Source organism: Notamacropus eugenii, chromosome 2 (genome assembly GCF_028372415.1).
Source record: "Notamacropus eugenii isolate mMacEug1 chromosome 2, mMacEug1.pri_v2, whole genome shotgun sequence".
In the NCBI taxonomy this organism is placed as follows: domain Eukaryota; kingdom Metazoa; phylum Chordata; class Mammalia; order Diprotodontia; family Macropodidae; genus Notamacropus; species Notamacropus eugenii.
Genome location: NC_092873.1, coordinates 522,980,953 through 522,999,899, shown reverse-complemented (window position 1 = coordinate 522,999,899; position 18,947 = coordinate 522,980,953).

The following is an 18,947-nucleotide window of genomic DNA, read 5'->3' as shown; positions in this document are numbered from 1 at the left end:
TATGCACAGCCTTTAGGTATAGTTCCAAACTACTTTCCAGAAATCAGAATCCCTAACTCAGTTCACAACTTTAGCAACGATGCATTAGTATTTCAGTTTTCCCACATCTTCTCCAATATTCATCACTCTGAATGTTATTCTTTTAAAACAAATATTAAAAGCTGGGTAGCTCAAGTCCCTGTGCCAGATGCCAGGCTTCTAGTTCTATCTTAACCAGGTTCTGCTGCACTTGGGAGTTTTGGGTGGAGTTTGACCTACCCTGCTCTAGTCTGGCCCCTTCATTTTACACCTGGAGGAGCCGAGGCCAGAGCAGGGAGGATCAGTTAGTCAGCCAGGTTAGAAGTCCAGGCTAGATCCTCTGACTCCAAATTCTACACTCATTTTAGCACTCTGATCTTAGCTTCTATTAATAGCTTCTATTAGAAAACTTATCTGAGGCCTTTGCCTTCCCTGCAGGCAGCTCTCACATCTTGGAAAGAGCCCCAGGGAGACTGGCTGGCTCTTCCATATCCACTCCTCTAGAACCCAGCATCACCCCTATGGTCAATAACCCCCACCCCCACCCCCATCCTTTTTGACTGCTGTCCCTGGCTAATGACAGTGGTGTCTTCATGCAGCTGGTCTGTATTCATTTGGCAGATGACAGACACTATCAGACTGAGACATGTATTGCTTCCAGAGAAATCAGAAGGCATGTGTGTGTGTGTATGTGTGTGTGTGTGTGTGTGTGTGTGTGTGTTGCATGAAGTGGAGAAGGGAGATAATGGTCAAGGGCAGAAGTCAGACTCTAGGGTTTAGCCTAGGTTTTCATGGAGAATGTTGCTTGGGGCAGACCTCACCACCAAGCCTTGAAGGCCCAGGAAGGTTAGTGGATGAGCCCTTCGTCATACTGGTTATATATTGATGAAGATCTCACCATAGGCAGTTCTTACTGGGCTGTGTGCTAGGACCCAAGGGTAAACAAGCAGTCTCTACCCTCAAGGATCCTTCATTCAGTCAGGGAAGCATAGGTCATGGATTTAGACTGAGGGAGCCATGCAGCAAAGGGTAGATCCAGCTACCGGCTCCATGAGCATTGCTGTAGGAAAGCATTCTTTCCTTTGGCTCACTTGGCTGCCCCAAGGGTCCCTGACACAGAAATGTTTAAGAACCTCTGATTTAGGCCAATGAAATTCCGGGCTCAGACCCCTCCCCACTCCAGACCCGCCTCCTTCAGGAAGGGTTTTTGGATTATCCCAGTCCATTGGAATTTCTCCCTCCTCCTAATTATGATAATTAGTGTTGAGATCATGAAGTATCCTGTATTGGAAGGACTCTTGAAGAGTGTTTAGTGAAACAATACTAATTGGGAGAACGATATGAATAAGGACTAGACTGTGATTCATTGGTATGGGGAACTCCCAGGTGAGGAAACTCCCCCTGATGCAGATTGGCAGCCCTCTGTTACTTATAGCCTTAAAGAGTTCCCTGGACCACTGAGAGCACCTTGCCCAGTGACTTGTCCAGGGTCACGCAGTCAGTATAATAATAACAACAAAAATACCATTTGTACAGCACTCTGAGCTTTGCAAGGTGATTTCATGCATTCTCACAACAGCCTATGAGGTACATGATACTTTTCACCCTTAAATAGATGAGGAAACTGAGGCAGGCATTGGGTAAGTGACTTGCTTGGAGTCACACAGCTAGAGTCTGAAGCAGAATCCTAACTCAGGTCTTCCCTCTTCCAAGGAAAGTAATCTATTCACTGAGGGGTCTAACCCTTTCATTGAACAGATGAAGAAATGGGGACTTTCAAAGAGGAAGCGGTAGAAACGCTAGCATTTGGCCTGAGGTCCTCTGACTCTACATTCAATGTCCTTCCTGCTGTACCATGTGGTTCATTTGGTGCTTAACTGTAGCCTGTTTATCTTTTTACTTGTTCTAGGTTCTTATTTTGTGTCCCCAGTTAGACTGTAAACTTCGGGAGGGCAGGTACCAGGCGTTGTACTTTTTATCCCCCTTTTAGGCATAGCAGTGGCCTGGACAGATGAGGTGTTCAGCTGGCATTTGGTTGGATAAATGACTATGGTTTTTGTTCAACCTCTCCTTGTGCTGGAAATAAATGCCTCCTGGGGTATTTAGAAATAAATGCTGTGAACTCGGCATTGTGTTTCTGGGTCTCATTCTTCTTAGGAATGCTTTCTGTCTCCCACCTAACATTCTAATTTACTTGAGCTATGAAAAATATGTTGGCTTGAGTCTTTCATCATTCATTGCTGTCAAGAGTTTCTGTGGAATAATTTAGGCTAAAAGAGAGAATAGAGTAGAGGAGAGAGGGAGAGCTGCCAGTCAGGAAGACCTTGGTTCAAGTCTTACTGTTGACAGATACTGGCTGTGGAATCCTGGACAAGTCACTAACCTCTCACTGTCACAGGCAGATCATGAAGATGAAGGTTTCTACCTAAGAGTTGCCAGTGTACATTGGTGGAGGGTAATTCCCCACTGGAAGCTCCCCAATCAATAAAATCACAGGTCTAGACTCACTTGCCTCTCCCCACATCTAGGTTTTTTATCATCAACTAGTCAATTTTAAAATGGGAAATGAGAAAAAAGTGAAGATAATGATTTATTCTACTTGGTTCAGGGAGGGCAGATGTGAAAAAGGAAATTTGGGTTTGATAAGAGAAAATGCTTGCTAACAGTGAAAGCTGCCCAGAGCAAGAATGAACAGACTGCTGCTGGAGATGACCAATTCTTCCTCAGTCAAAGCCTTTTTCCCCTCCCTGGATTCTACTTAATTTCCTCCCAGGTTAATCAGAAGGGACAAGTGAAGGAGACGAAGGATTCTGGGTGTGTGTACAAATGTTTTGGTATTTATGTATTGAGAAGGAAAGATATGCCTTATTAAAATGCATTTCCTTCTCTAGCATTTCTGAGGCACTGGGCTTAATTAGTGAGACAAAACCAAAGGCACTTGGCTAAGCCCAACTCAAGAGTAAATAGATCAAAGTTTAGAAGCCATTTTGTTCTCTCATCCAGAAGTCATCAGGCCACCAACCATCCTCTCTCAGAAAGTGAAAATGTTACTTGCAACTTCTTGGGTTCACCTGTCAAGATTCCAGTTTTGTCCAGATAGGTAAGCCTTGATAATCCTCATATCATCAACTGGATAGTCCTGGGCATTTGTCTCTGCCAGTTCTGTTTGATTCACCATTCTTAAGCCCTGGCACAGGAAGTCAAAAATGACATGCTTCTCATTGAGCTCCAAGGTTACGAAGCATCAGCTGCCATTGGGTTAAAGAATTCTAGCCTCTGTGAATTTCACCTTTTGGTGAATTTCATCTTCAAACCTCTGGCTGTTCCTGTGGATGACTTCCCTCACCATAAAATCTTTGATGATCCTATGAAACTTGGTGCCATTATTGTCATGACAGCAAGCCAACTCTACAAATATCTGATGGGTCTTTGGGGCACATATCCAGCACGATGTTGGGGCCCTCTGCTGATCTCTAGGAAGATGTTGGGTGGATGCTAGGAGTCAGGGGCCATCACTGCCATCCCGGAGCCCCTTCATTGTTTCCCATTGGAGGCATTTAGACAAAGGCTGGATGCTCATTTTTCCAGAATGAGGTAGACTAGAAAGTTGGGGAGTGTTTTCAAATGCTGAGATTCTGTGACTCTGGGACCTTGGCTGGTCACCATTCACATCCCACTGATACGGTTCCCTGCCCTTATCTCCCTAGCCTGTGTTTGAATACCTCTAATGACAGACAGCTAACTACTAGTTTAGACAAGTGAGTCCTGCATTTCTTACCCACCTGTAGGAGACTCCACGGGGTATAGTGCTAAGCCATCTGTTTGGTCTAGGATGAATCGATCAACACATTAAACACCTGCTATGTGTCCTGCACTGTGCTAAACACTGAGAATTCAAAAAGAGGCAAAGGATGGTCCCTTCCCTCAAAAAGAGTATACTCTATGGGGGAGATAACATGCAAAGGAGATAGAGGAATTGAGCTCTAGTCCCGGGGGGAGGGGGGGACTAACTCACTAACTTGGAGGAAATAACTAAAGCTCTCTGGGTGAAAAGATAATGATCCCTGCCACACCACCCTCAAGGTTTATGTGAGAGGCAGTGTGGTGAAGTGCAAAGAGAAACAGAATTGGAGCAAGAGAACCTGGGTTCAAATCTTGTCTCTGCTTTCTACTTACTTGTATGACCTTGGGCAAGTCACTTTGTCATTTGGAGCCTCACTTTTCTTATTTATAACTTTTAAATATAATTTACATTTAAAATGTTTCTCATTCATAGCTATAGCTAGGCTCGAGTGATGTCAAACTCAAATGTAAGTGGATCCCTATAGGAGCATGAGAACTTTGCTGTCAGTGCTCAGTCCTGTCTGACTCTTTGTGAGTCCATTTGGGTTTCCTTGGCAGAGAGACTGGAATGGTTTGCCATTTCCTTCTTTAGCTCATCTTACATATGAGGAAATTGAGGCAAGCAGCATTAAGTGGCTTGCCCAGGGTCACAAAGCTAGTAAGTGTCTAAGGCTAGATTTGAGTTTAGGAAGATGAGTCTTCCTGACTCCAGGCATTTAGGCACTCTGTGCACTGTGGCGTCCCCTAGCTGCCCACATTCTAACTTAGCAAACCACAAATTAACATGATCTGTGTTGTACTGTATTTTTGTTTCAAAGCTAAACTTTTCCAATTACATTTTAAAACAAAGAGAAAGAAACAGAGATAGAGAGAGACAGAGACAGAACCAAAGAAAAAGTGATGGAGCCAGAGAGAAAGAGATAGAGAAAGAGACGAAGAGAGAGAAAAAGAGAGAAACAGAGAGACAGAGGGACAGAGAGAGACAGAGATACAGAAAGAAGATGAAGACAGAGAGATGGAGAGAGACAGAAAAAGGGAAGCCTCTATAGGTGTGTTATGATGAGTTCCAGGACCAGACTCTGAGTGAGGCAGCCTGGTTCTGTGGCTAAGCATCCACTCATGAAGAAACATGTCTATGGGCAGTGACTGGAACAGACTAGAAACTACTGACTGTGACTGTGCCTTTGTTGAGGGCTGCCTAAGGTCGAACTCCTTCCACCTCCTCTTCTATCACTAACGGGTATTTTCTATCATTTTTTCTTTTCTTTAAGTTGTTTCTGTTTCCTGAGTTTGTTTTATACAAAAACTAGGACTGATCATAACTTCTTTGTGAGGTGTGCATATATATTCAATATGAGCAGCAGGGAAGGCAATGGAGGATGCCAGTGTGCAGCAGGAAATACATAAAACTTAGAAAAGGACAAAGATCTGAACATTGGCCTAAAATAATTGTATTTTATCTCGACTCGGGGGCTCTGAACAAAAAGTGAAAAAAATCTTATGGCTTAAATTATTAATAATTTTTGATAAATTTTCCCAAGGGCACAATTAATTGGGATCTAGATTCTTCCCTTCCTTCTGTCCCCTCAAGCTAAAATCATAAGTCAATGAATAGTTAATAATAATAACAGCTGCATTTATATTGTGCTTTTAAGTTTGGAAGATGCTTTACAAATATTATCTCATTTGATCCTCCCCAGTGAGCCGGGGAGAGAGGTGATACTATCATTCACATTTTTCATTTGGGGAAACTGAGGCAGACAGAGGCTAAGAGACTTGTTTAAGGTTGCATAAATAGTAAGTGTCTGAGGCTGGATTTGAACAACGGTCTTCCTGGCTCCAGAGAGTGTACTATAATCATAGTACTACCTAACTGCCCAGTTAGCCACCAGTTAGTCAAGATGGTGGTCAATGAAAGGGATGGGTATACCTGCTCTCATTCAGTCTTTCTTTACCCACCTTCCCTGTTGTCCTTCACTGTTTTTTCCTTGACCCAGTGAGAAAAGAAAGGTGTGGTTTGGGAAGAGTGGCCAAATACCAAGTTCCAAAGGTGGGGACCACTCCCTCACCTCTAAAGTCAACCTGGTGTGATGACACCACCTGATGGTTACAGATGCAGATGGAAGACTAGATTGTTTCCAGAGGGAAGGCAGCAGTGATTGGGTGAGAGGACCATCTGGAATGGAGTCATACAGAAGATGCCACATTAGAAGATGAGCTCCTTGAGGGAAGGGACTGCTTTTGCTTTTCTTTGTGTCCTTCCCCTTTAGCGGCCAGGCATACAACAAGTGCTTAATAAATTCAATTTAAAAACAGTTATTGTGTCTACTATATGTGCTTATTGAGTGATTGAGTAACCTTTTGCCAGTTCCTTATTGTCCTAGGACAACATATAAACTCTTCGACCTACACTTAGGACTGGTTCCTACTTATTGTTTCCAGTCTTATTTCATGTCACCCTGCCATGTATTTTATGTTTATCTCATACCGGACCAGAGTCTCCATCTCCCTCCTCCAAGCTTTTGCTCAAGTTTTCTTCCATGACTGGAATGCATCTTCATCAGAAGCCTCTTCATCCTTCAAGGCTTAACTCAGGTCCACCTGCTCTGCCACATGTTTACCTCTTCCTGAAGGTGGTTAGTGTTCTCTGCTCCTTCAAATGACTTTATGTTAATTTATCTGTAAGCTCCCCCAAGACAGGGACTTCTTTTCTTTTCCTTCCTTCCTTCCTTCCTTCCTTCCTTCCTTCCTTCCTTCCTTCCTTCCTTCCTTCCTTCCTTCCTTCCTTCCTTCCTTCCTTCCTCCCTCCCTTCCTTCCTTTCCTTCTTTCTTTCTTTGGCAACTGACTTCACCTATTTTTTGCCTCAGTTTCCTCATCTGTAACTATGGATAATAATAGCACCTTCCCCCCAGGGTTTTTGTGAGAATCAAATGAGCAGATAATTGCAAAGTGCCTGGCCCATGGAAGGCACCATATAAGTGTTTGCTACTATTATGATTATCAGAAAGTGAAAGGGGTCACCTGGGTGCAGAAGTATCTCTATTGCTGGTTTGGTAACCCTTTCCCTTAATATTATCCTGGATTAACACAGCTCTCAATATCCTCAGTTTTCAATTGAATAAACCTTGGAGGCTCAGCCCATATTAATTATCTGCACCCAGGATCAGCCTGCAAAGTTTATTAATGTTTTTCCTCTTCCAGGCAACGTAAAAATTGCAGATGTTTGCAGTTTAAATATAGCATTTTGCCTACCACTGCTGAACCTGCAGGACAGTAGGTAAACCACAGCTGGCATCCCTCCTCACCCCAGGGGTCTGGCACTGGGCATTTCAGCAAGAAGGACCACAGAGGGAGGGGAGGGAGCTGTACAGGAAGGAGGCTAGAACTCTGCACCAGTCTCTGACTTTGATGGTCAAGCCTTCAGTGATGTAATATCTGCACAGTGCTTTGCAAAACTTCAAGCGCTGTAGAAATGCTTGCTACTATGAATAATAATTAGATTAATTTATTATTTGATATAATATTCTGTTTATATCATTATATTAAAATTAACGATATTGATAATAATAGCTAACATTTATATAATGTTTTAGTATTTATAAAGGGCTTTATAGATATAATCTTATTTGATCCTTGTGATTTTGGGAGAAAACTGCTATTATTTAGGGTTATCTCCATTTACAGATGAGTAAACTGAGGCACAGAGAGACATCTGAGGCAGAATTCAGCCTCAGAGCTTCCTGACTCTAAGTCTAGCATTAAGTCATGTAGATGCTTCTAAAGGAATCTAGAACTCCTCTAGTAGGTGGGTAGGACACCTATTCCTCCATGAAAGACAGCCTGGGCTAAAGCATGGACTATGGAATATGATGGAGGAGGAAGCAGGAAGATCAGTTTGACTGGACCACTGAAGACATGAAGGGGTACAACAAGACTGGGAAGGTAGATCAGGACGGCGTTGTAAAGGGCTTTCACTGCCAAACAACTGTTTGCAGTTTGTGTCTGAGACAACAGGGAGCCACTGGTTTTGTGAGGAGGGGTGTGACATGTTCACATCTGTGTTTCAGGAAGATCACTATGGCGGCCAGCCATGTGGAGAAAGATATTTTTATTTCATTCTTAAATAACCACAATTTCATACTAATGGGATATGTGTGACTGGTAAGATAGCTTCTTAAACCTTAGAATCTGATTGGACATCACCACTCTCATTTTCTGTTTCACACAGAATTTGCTTTTTATCACAACTACCACTGAAAATTCAGCTTCCCAGAGATAGGAGTCAAAACCAAGAAAGTCCAAGGAATGACCGATACAGTCAAAAGTATGAATAAACAAAACCATATCTCAAACCTTCAAGGATGTTGTTGAAAGGCTAGGAATGTGGTAAGATCTCAGGCTGAAGCTGTTAACTCTTTGAGCGAGGGATCTTCACTTGTGGTATCCTGCCAGAAGTCAAGGGCGGGGGGCTTCCTGGGGCACTGTAGCACACAGTTTACAAACTAAGGATTTATACTACCACAGCAATATTATAAAAATGGACAATTTTGAAAGACGTAAAGACTGATCAATGCAAAGATTAACCAAGACTCCTGGGGACTGATGATGAGGAAAGCTCCCCACTTCCTGATCTAAATATGTAGAATGTGACACAAGCTTCTGGACATGACCAATATGGAAATTTGTTTTGCTTGATTATAGTTATTTGTTTTAAATGTTTTCTTTTCCTTTATTCTCTGAGAAAGAGATGGGGAGAAAAAAATCAATGTTTAATAATTGAATTTTTTTAATTTTTAAAACTGTATTCAGAATGATTTGAGAAGTCATATGAACAGAAAAATATCCACCTCATTCATACCTTCTGATCTTTCTCTCTAGGTGAAGCTGCTGTTTAATTGAGATGTACAACTGACAAAGGAAGTGGGTCAATCAGGCAGAAAGAGAGAGAGACAACAGATGGATGGCCCATGGGCTTCACTGGTACCCCTAGACTATGCAGATTAGAGGAAAGCCTTGTGACTGGCGGGGAGGGGATAGACACAGGTCAAGAGAGATGAGCAAGGCATAGAAGGATAGTGAGACCTATCCACGGCTAGAAGTCAGGCAACGTTGTTGAGATCACAGATTCATCAAGGTATTGAATGAAGGTACATCAGGGACAGTTCCATGGGCAGAGAGTCACTCGTGCAATTCTCCATTTGGAAGAGGCTGGGAGCTTGTTTTTAGAACAATTGTGATATATTATCAAGTCATAGAACCCTCTGAGAGACTTTGAAGCATGTGTAAACACTCTAACTGGTTGTGTTCTGCTAACAACATGGCAGACAACAGTCTCTTTGACTTGCTGCAGTTGTAGAACCAGAACTGGGATTGCCTTCCAATGATCTCAGTTGGTCCAGGCCTTTCTCTCACTTGTTTGGACCTCTTGTTTGGTTGGGCTCATTGCCTTACAGCATCAGGTGAGAGACAATGGTACATGGGAGAGACCTTTGACTTCCCTCAGACACTTACACTTGGCCCCCAGAATACTAACCTTAGTTTGGTATCTGATCTTTTTTAGGTGAGATTAATCAGAAGGCTCCAACCTTTTGACCGTATGAGTTTTGAAAGGTCAGGAAAGTAAACCTCAGGATGTCAGAGAGTGTGGGTGGCCAGGAGTCTGAAAGTTAAATCCATGTTATAGCCGTCCCAAGATGATGGTCTGGGGAGCAAAGAGAGCTCACGAGTGATTTGGGGGCCAAAGATGAGTTTAATATTCGTCATCAGTAACATCATATTTGAGTAGGATGCTGGTGAGACCAATACTGCGCAGTACGAGGAACGTGCACCCCTGAGGTGTTTGGAGACAAGAGTTGTACTTGGTTCTTGCTATATCCTTTTATAAAGGTTAATTGATGTTAATTGGTTAAATGGAACACTAACTGAGGGAAAAACTGTACCTGTAATGAGTGAGTTGATTCAGCAGAGAGTCCAGTCAGGTCAGTGAGTAAAGCATTTATTAAGCACCTACTATGTGCCAGGCACTCTGCTAAGCCCCAGAGATTCAAAGAAGGGCAGAAGTGGTCTCTGCTGTCCAGCTTACAGTCTAACGGAGAAAACAACATATAAACAATAAAGGACAACCAAGATAAACTGGAAATAATGAACAGAAGCCTTAAGCAGGTCCCAGGAAAGGTTTCTTGAAGAAATCCTTGGAATTTTAGCTGGGACTTGAAGGAAGCCAGAGAAGCTGCTGGGAGGCAGAGATGGGGGGGAGGGGGAGAGAAGGAATTCCAATGAAAATGCATGGAATTCCTCAATCCTTAAAGGGTACCCCTAGAGCCTTGAACTTGGAGGCCTGTAGCTGGCTTGACTCTGGTGGGCTGAGCAGAAAGTATCTGCTGGAGAGGCAAGAAGAGGAAATTAAGTTTACTCCTGCTTTCACAGGGGGCCAGTTTCAGGGGCATTTTCTTCATTGGCAGGGTCTCTGAGGGTGGGAGGAGAAGTGTAAGGGGAGGAAATCTGGAGACGTGGGTCCTAGCTGTCTGACTCTTCTAGGAGTGTATGACTTTGGGCCAGTCAGGTCCCAACTTTAGGCCTCAATTACCAGGAGTTGGACTAAATGGTCCCTGAGGACCTTTCTAGCTTTATCTGGTTCTATGAACCTATGGCTTGGGTGGCTGTGTGACCTTGGGTAGATCACCACATTCTCTAAGTCTCAGTTTCTTTATCTGCAAAAGGGGGTGTGTCTAAAGTGTCCCCACTCCCCTCCCCAGTCCTGACTCTATCCTATGGTCAGATCACAACTGAGATTTCCTATAGCACTAACGTGCTGTGAGTTAAGTTCAAAGAGGAGGATTCTTATGGGGATGAGGGGGAGGTTGTCCATTAACTGTCCAGGTTCCCCTTCTCCTCCCAGATCTGAGTCGACCCTGAGGAATGTGAACCAAGGCCAAGGACAAACCCTGGGGCAGGACCTTATCCAAGGGGATGAAGAAAGCATTTTTGGGGGGACTGGTGCAGGGTCTGAGTTGGTGGAATCGGAAAGCCCATTAATGGCATGCCTCTCAGCAGACTGGGAAGGAGAGCTCAGTTTTATAGGAATCCTCTTTCCTCCAGACTTACATGTCTCCAGAAAGGAAAGCCAACCACTATTAAATCGTAAAATTAAAAGAGAAATCTCAGAATGTATGCTTTGATGTGTCCTTGCCTCTGTAATGGGAGAAGCTTCCTGGCCTCGGGGAGTCAGATGGAAAAGTAAAATGAGACTTGGGGCTCCTACCGACAGTGTTCAATGGCTCTGGCCTCGACTGACTCCAGGACAGTCTGCCTCTGCTCAGTGTTCTGAGGGTGGCTCCTTGGGAGGTGGAGGGGTAGGGAGATATTGGGAAATGTAGGTCCTGGAAAAACCCAAGGATATCAGTGTATTACTGTAATGAAAAGGAAACAATCTCTTCCCTCAGAGAGTTTACATCCTACTGGGCTGGGGGTGGGGTGGGAGAATACCAGAGGGACAGATAAACCAATTCCACAAATCTGCAAAATACCCTGAGTGTGGGGATGGAAAGGAGAGCACTCATGACAGGGGGGATTTGGAAGGTCTTCATGCTTGTAGAAGGTACTTGAGAGGGTTGTAAAGAGAGCTGGGGGCAAGTGAGGAAGGAGAGCATTTCAGGCAGAGGGAGAACTTGTGTAAAGGTATGGAAATGGGAGGCTTCGAGGGCCAGTTTGACTAGAATGAAGATGGCACGAGGGGAAGAATGTGTAATATATCTGGAAAGGCAGGTCTCGGGTCAGAGTGAGGAGGGTTGCAAAGGCCAAACTGAGGGGTTTGTACTTGATGTTAAAGATGACAGGTACCCCTGGGCCTTCTTGGGCAGAGGTGAGACACAGTCTGAACTTGAGAGAGACTGCTTAGGCAGGTGCTCAGAATGGACTGGAAGCAGAAAAACCAATAAGGAGACTCATTTTTTTGCTTGTTATTTTGTTTTTTGAGGCAATCAGTGTTAAGTGACTTACCCAAGGTCACACAACTAGTAACTCTTAACCACTGTCCAGGAAAGGTGATGGGGGTCTGAATTCTGAGTAGAGAGGAGGACCAGTAAGGATCAACACTCCAGGTCCCTTCAGTGGGGAGCCTTCCAATCATGGGTCTGTCCTGTACAAACTGTGGGAAGCTGCTCAGTGTCCCAGTCAAGAAATGGCTGGAGTTGTGTGACAGGACTCAGCCTTCCTATCCCACGATGTTTCACGATGAGGTCTGTGATGTGGAAAGGGCTGAAGCCCTCATCAGAGGCTGGAGCCAAGAGATAATCTCAGAGCATGACCTCCTTCAGACACTGTGGTTTGATCATTCCTGTAGAGTGAGAAAATGGGAACTCTCTCCTGCCCTCATGCTAAGATATAGGACAGGGGCCCTTTGTTATTCAGTTCAACTTCAACATTTTGCTTTCTCACTTCCCTTTCCCCCTACAACACAGAGGCCCATGGAAAAGGAGACAAACAGTAGATGCTGACTCCAACCTGCCAAGGAGATAGAAAATAGGAAGAATCTCTGTTACGGAAAACATCCCAAAGCATCTCAGCACCTTCCCCAAAGGACACCCCAGAACCCAGGGATGAATTAGCCCAGGGGTGCCAGATAGACAGGGTGGGACAGGGAGAGAAAGAAAGAGGAGTAGGAGGAAGACAGAGTTAGAGAGAAAAAGGGAGACCGAAAGAGAGAGAGGAGGAGGAAGGGAGGGAGAGACAAGAGAGATGGGGGATGGAAGAATAGAGAAATGGGGAGAGAGAGATACACAGAGAGAACATTTATTAAGTGCTTAATGTATTCTAGACATTGTGTTGACCTAAACAAGACTGCCTCCTCTCAGGAGCTTACATTCTGATAAAGATAATCTCTAAAAGGGGATGGAGAGGGAAGGGAAGGCCCTGGTGAAGAGACTTCAGGAAGTATCATGGAGGCTGGGTTCCTGGCTAGATAAGGCCAAAGGCTCACCTATCAGAGCTTGGTGAGGGCATGGGAGGTTGGGGAACCAGAAGTGGGGTTCTAATTTCTGGTCCAAGGAGGAGGCCATGTTGGGGTACCTGTAGGAAGTAAGTAGTCTAGCAAGCAGGAAATAATTTGGAGTGAACATTAGACTGAGGATCAGAGGGCTCAGGTCCTAGCTCTACTACTGACTGCATGACCTTGGATAAGTTACTTACTCTCTCTAAGTCTCAGTTTCCTTTTTTGAGGAATGAGGGGGTGAGATGAGATAATCTCCAAGGCCCCAAAGAGTACTGGGTCTGGAGTTAGAAGACCTGAGTTTGAATTTCACTTCTGGTCCTTACTACCTGGGTGACCTTAAGCAAATTCCATAACTTCTCTTTGCCTCAGTTTCCTCATCTGTAAAATGAGGGAGTTGGCCTACATGGCCTCAGAAGTCCCTTCCAATTGTAGATCTGGGTTCTAGACCTATAAGTCTGGGAGTCATTTTTTTAAGTTTAGTGGATTTACCAAAACTGGGCCATTGTCTACACTTCCTACAATCCATCAGATCCCTAATGCTACTACTCTGAAATTAGGTTCTTACTGAATTAGCAGAACTGATCACACTTTTCTATTTCATCTCCTCTATTCCCTCATCTGCCATCCTTTTCTCATGGGATCACAAGAGTTAGAACCAGAAAGAGAGAATGTTCAGTAAAGCAACTCTTTGGTTTGACAGATGAAGAAACTGAGAACAAGAAGGATATGACTTGTTCTGGATAAGGCAGGAAGCAAAATTCAAACCCAGAACCTTGTAGGGTGAACCAGGGGAATGAGGGCCAGGTCTGAGTCCTAGCTTTGCCAATTAGTGCCCATGGGACCTTGTCTCACTGTCTTCATCCATAAAATGACTGGAAAGTTCTCTTCCAGCACTCACCACGGTGCCTGGCACATGGTAGGTGGTTAATTAAGACTTTATGACCCTCTCGCCTCTGACCTGAATTGTGTTGTCCTTTCCACATTATATTTAGTTTCAGTATCACATGAGCTTGGTGACTTATCTTTCACAGTGGTAGAAAGAGCCAACATGGTCATCTCAGGGACAATGTAGCCACGTAGAGCACTCTAGAGTTAGCCTTGAAGCCAGGAAGAGATGGGTTTGAATTTTGATCGTTAGGAGGTTATTTAACCTCTTAATTCTGTAGACATCTCTCTAAGACTACAAGTTACAGAGAGGCTGTCTACCTGTTGTGGCAGGGGACGTTTCTTCACCTGGCATTTCTTTATACCATTGAAATGCCTCATCGGGTCCTTGTCCCTATTAGATGCACACGACCTATTTCACCATCAGGTGGCAGTGCTAACAACTAATCTGATCCTACTCAACAGGAAAGCTGGAGCTCTAGACTACTCCCACCATGTTTCTGATGCTGAAGGTGTTTTGTGGTCTTGATGGTATTTTGTTCCACTCTACAGAAGAACTGGGTATTGTAAGGCTCTGGCCAGGTCCCAGAGAGTAGATTACTTGCTGTCCTTCAGTTTTGCCTCCCTTTATATTGCCCCCTATCCAACGAGGTCCAGCGTTCCCTATTACCTCCAGAATTAAATACAACATCCTCTGTTTGGTTTTTCAAGCCCTTCTGAACCTGGTCCCTGTCTACCTTTCCATTCTTCTGACCTCTGACATTCCAATCTGCCTCTACCCACTCTGCTGCTCCTCACACAAGCCACTCCACTACAGACTTAGGCATTTTCTCTGCCTGTCCCTCATGCCCTCCCTCCTCATGTCCTCCTCCTGGTCCCTCAGGCTTCTTCTCCAGTCAAGATTTGACCTTCTACAAGAAGCCTTTCCTGATCCTCCCCCCACCCCAATGTTCGTGCCTTTCCTCTGTTGATCATTTCCCATTTATCCTGTTTATATCTTGTTTGTGCATAATTGTTTACACATTCTCTCCTTCATTAGGCTGTGAGTTCCTTGAGGGCAGAGACTTGTTTCTGCCCTTCTTTGTATGCCCAGTGCCTGGCACATAATGGGCCCTCAATAGATGCTTGCAGACTGACTGACTCTAACTAAGCCAACTTAGCCATCGAAGACACATGGTTAGTGTAGATTTGCCCAATCAAAATCGCTCTGAACTCCCACCCAACCTCACCTTTTCCTTCTTGCTGTTTGTCTGGGATCTCATGGAGTTGTTCCATTCCAGAACAGATGGAACATACTTAACTGCATACTGCGTTTTTGTTTCAGGCATAGGATGCAATAAATAATGTGCAATGAAACATTAGGAGAGGAGAGTGGCGCAGTGGACGAAGAGCCAGCCTTGGAGGTAGGAAGAAAATTTCAAAACCCAGTCTTGACACATACTGGCTGTGGGATTGCGGGTAAGTGGCTTAGTTTTCAGAGTCCCGGGCCGGGGGTGGGGGGCTCCCTAAGATGGCAGAATGGGGGTTAATTAAGCTTGGGAGAGGCAACTCTTCACCAGAATCTCCTTACAATAATGAAATCATAGATCTAATAAGAATGAATGAACAAACAGATGAATATAAGTGAATGAGTCAGTAACTGGATGGAAAAGTGAATAGAAAAATAAATGGAAGAAAACAGCTAAATGAATGAATGAACCGAGAGATAAATAAATAAATGGACAGGGACGGACAGATAGATAGAAAGACACACAGACAGTTAGATAGACACACAGATAGATAGATAGGCAGACAGACAGATAGACATAGATAGATAGATTGATGAAACACCTAGTGAACATCTGGGCACCCTCAGCTTCCCCTAGATGTCCTCATCTCCAAGACTAAGCAGGAGCTCCAAGTGCAGGAATTCTAGGAAAGGTCCATTATTCCTGTGCCTACCTCCTATACCTACACAAAGGAATAAAGACAATACCACAAAGCTTTCATCTGATGTTTGACTCAAGTGCCCAATGTGAACCTCTGAAGATTCCCAAGAGATAAGTGGCTCAGTGGATTGGGGATAGATCTGAGTTCAAATCCTGCTCCAGACAATTTGTAGCTGTCTGACCCTTGACCACAGCTTTCTATTTCCTCATTTTTACACTTAAGGAGACCCTTTGGGGCCTCTTTCAGAGATGGCATGTTTTAATTTCTTGAATCAAGGGCTAGTTAGATCAGAATTCCTGGCGGAAGCAGGCAACTACCAAAACAAAAAAGGGTCACTGAATTCCATAGATATCTGCCCCAAAGCCCAATAATGGGTGGGACTGGTGGGCTTCAATTTGTAAAATGAGGAAGTTGGATCAGCTTTCTCTGAGGCTCCTGCTTTTCAGCTGTAGATCTCTGATTCGATGAGTAATTACAAACAGAGCCATCTTCGGGGCCGGGCTCTTGTGCCCACATCTCTGAGGACAATCTCTGTCTAGGTAGTCAGAAAGGAAATGAGATTTGCCCTAGGTGATGAAAAGGCTGCTGGTTTCTTTGAACTGAAGCCTTATGGGAGTGGCTAAACAGCGATGGAGATTCCAATCTCTGGGTTCTCCTGCAGTCCTAAGGAGCTGGTGGGAAACAGAGGGGAGGAGGAGGAGGGAGAGGGGAGGGAGTTACTAAGAAGGAGGGAGATTTTCTTCATGTGGTTCACTCTCCTGATGCCACTAAGAATGGAGCTGACTTATTTCTCTTCACAAAGAAAGCCCCTTTGTGTCTCTCATGTCCTTAGATCCTCATACAAAACCTGGGAGGTTCGAATCTAGCAGCATTCTAGCTGTAGAGAGGGAAGGAAGGTCCCTCATTGAGGCCTGGGGAGTTCACCCATGTAGGGAGTGGACTGACTGGGTTTTGGACAGAGGTCACCTGACTTTGTAGCCCCTTAAGAGTAATATTAGGCACAGGGGAGTGGACATGTGATTCCACTGGTATTGGGAACTCCAGTGTGGATCATCCTTCCACCAACGCAGAGCACTTTTTCTGTGGCTTATAGTATCCTAGAGCAAGGATGGGTTAAGTGACTTGCCTAGGGTCACACAGTTGGTAAGTGTCTGAGGCTGGATTTGAATTCAGGTCTTTGTAACTCCAGGCCCAGGAATCTGTCCACTGTACCACCTAGCTGCTGATTCCTCTCTTAATAATAATAATAGTGATAATAGCTTGGGCACATATTCCATGCTGATACTATAGGTAACACAAATTCAACAACTAAATTCAAAATCATAGGACCCAGAGCTAACAGGAGTCCCAAAGGCCATTTAATACAACCCCTTCTCTTTAAAGATGGATAAACTGAGGTCTAGGGAGGTTAAGTGACTTATAGAAAGTCAAGCATTTGCAGAAGAATATTATTTGTTATTTCTCAGCCCTTCAGAATGTGGATCTGATTCAGCTCTGCAGATGAGTCTCACATGACTCCCTGATCTGCCAAACTGGCCAAGACATGGTGCTTGCCCAATGCCCCAAACTGAGCATTCCATCTCTCATCTCCTTGCCTTTGCAGAGATTGTCCTACAAGCTTGGAATGCCCTCCCTCCTCATCTTTGTCCCTTAGAATTATCCACAGCTTGGCTCAGGTGCCCCCTTCTATGAAAGCCTTTGCTCATCTTTCTAACTTCTCCCTCTTCAAATGATCTTGTACCTACTAACGTATGTAATGTATATCAAACGAGATATTACCTGGTATCCCCAAAGTCTTAGTATAGTAATAGCTTAAAATGGTCCTAAGACTTTAGGAACTCCTTGCATTGTAAATCATGAAGTCTGATTATAAAAATCTAGAATTATTGTTACTATTTACTTATCTGCTTGTGATAGAATCTATTGAGGATGAATACGTTTACCTCTGAAGGTAGGGACTTTCTTGGTTTTGCATAACCAGCCATGCACAAAGTAGGGGCTTAATAAATGCTTGATGAACTAAATTGAGTTGATAAATTGCCAAATTATCCACGTATGCTGCATCAGGGGAAAGGCTCTGCCTAAAGGAGGTTCCTGCTTGTGTTGAACTGGCAGAGGAGGATTAAACACCCAGTGAGCAGCAGAGTCAGGAGAGGCTCTAGAATTTAAAGGAGGGAGGGCTCTCCTGGGCCGGAATCCTTGCAGGATGGTTTCAGGCTGGCAAGGAGGGCCCCTTCTTCATGGGCCTCAGGGTGCAGAATGGTTTGTTCCCATACGGCTGCTTGGATACCAAGGTCCATTACTCAAATTTCTCCGTTTCATCTTTCCTACATCCTGGAGTTGGAAAGGACCCCTAGTCCACCCCATACCTCTGTAACACACATATCCAAGAAGTGGCCATCCAGCCTTGAATGACTTAAAGATGTCCCTGGAAGGAGAGCCTTGCTATTGTTAGTTAACGCTAATTGACGGGAGGGCTTTTCCTGACTTCTGTCTCTTTGAAAAGTCAGCCCAACTGGTTTAATTCTAACCTCTAGGGATATGTAGTTCATAGCATGAGTAATTGGAGGCATCGTAGCTTTAGCAGTTGAATGTCATCAGGAAGACCTAGGTCCTGACTAGAATTAGATGGCCTCTAAAATTCTGAGATCCTAGTAATCTATGGTTCTATGCCACATGCAGCTTTACTGAGTCAACTAGACTGAAGATTATGTCAGTCTAGTCCAATCTAGACTAAGCACTTCCCTGGAAGCCTAGTATAAACTTCTGGGGGCCATCTTCAGTCATCCTGATCTGTATCTTGCCATTGGACCCAGATGGCTCTGGAGGAGAAAATGAGGCTGATGGCTTTGCATAGCCCTGCCTCACTTAAATCCAATTCATTTGCAAGTCATGGCATCACCTTCCTGATATCATGTCCTCTTCAAGAATGAAGGACAAACAAATGAATGTAGACTTCTGCACTTAGTAGGTGATTAATAAACATTTAACTCCCCAAATGTTGACTTGCAAATCTAAATATGCAGCCCTCATCTTCGGTCAGCTCCATCTATCTGTCTGTCTATCTATCTATCTATCTATCTATCTATCTATCTATCTATCTATCTATCTGTCTGTCTGTCTGTCTGTCTGTCTGTCTGTCTGTCTGTCTGTCTGTCTATCTATCTATCTGTCTATCTACCTATCTATCTATGTATCTATGTATCTATCTATCCATCTGTCTGTCTGTCTGTCTGTCTGTCTGCCTGTCTGTCTATCTGTCCATCCATCATCTCTCTCTCT